General features: G+C 38.3%; 1 non-coding gene across 1 annotated transcript; it reads left to right on the forward strand.

Moving 5' to 3' along the window:
• The first annotated feature begins 432 nt into the window (after positions 1 to 432).
• Positions 433 to 519, forward strand: Trnastop-uca (transfer RNA opal suppressor (anticodon UCA)). Its single transcript has one exon. It is a non-coding gene; the product is annotated as a tRNA-Sec (tRNA).
• The last annotated feature ends 253 nt before the right edge of the window (positions 520 to 772 follow it).

Genomic DNA, 772 nt, shown 5'->3' on the forward strand with positions numbered 1-772 from the left:
ATATATGTGTGTGTGTGTGTGTGTGTGCGTGTGTGTGCGTGTGTGTGTGTGTGTATATATATATATATTGATACATATTTTGGGAATTTGAAATTTCGATGAAAATTCAAAATTTGTAAGTCAATTTTACAAATATGAACTTTGTTTTCTTTATATACTTATAATTTCTACAACAAACCCCTACCTTTAGCTAAACAATCAAATACTTTAAATCAATGTTTATGTTTATTATTCAACATTGATTTGATTATTTTGGTAATTAAGTTGGTATATTTCATGAAGTAAACGAGGAGGATTGTTTAAATTTCAGATACACCAATGAGCATACACCCGTGATTTAATTGCTAATACTTGGCCAACGTAAGACCTGCCTATGTTTCTCTAATGACACTCTCTCAAACAATAATATATTCATAGAAATCAAACAGTAATGCCCGAACGAGCTTCAGTGGTCTGGCGTGAAGGCTTCAAACCTGTAGCTGACTGACGGCAGAGTGGTTCAATTCCACCTTTCGGGCGAAGGACCTCGCAGGTCATATTTTGTTAGGCGCAGGAGTGGCTGTGTGGTAAGTAGCTTGCCTACCAACCACGTGGTTCCGGGTTCATTCCCACTGCGTGGCACCTTGGCCAAGTGTCTTCTACTACAGCCTCGGGCCGACTAAAGCCTTGTGAGTGGATATGGTGGACGGAAACTGAAAGAAGCCCGTCGTATATATGTATATATATATATATATATATATGTGTGTGTGTGTGTGTGTGTGTGTGTGTGTGT

The sequence above is a fragment of the Octopus bimaculoides genome, unplaced genomic scaffold, assembly GCF_001194135.2.
Source record: "Octopus bimaculoides isolate UCB-OBI-ISO-001 unplaced genomic scaffold, ASM119413v2 Scaffold_4782, whole genome shotgun sequence".
Classification (NCBI taxonomy): Eukaryota; Metazoa; Mollusca; class Cephalopoda; order Octopoda; family Octopodidae; genus Octopus; species Octopus bimaculoides.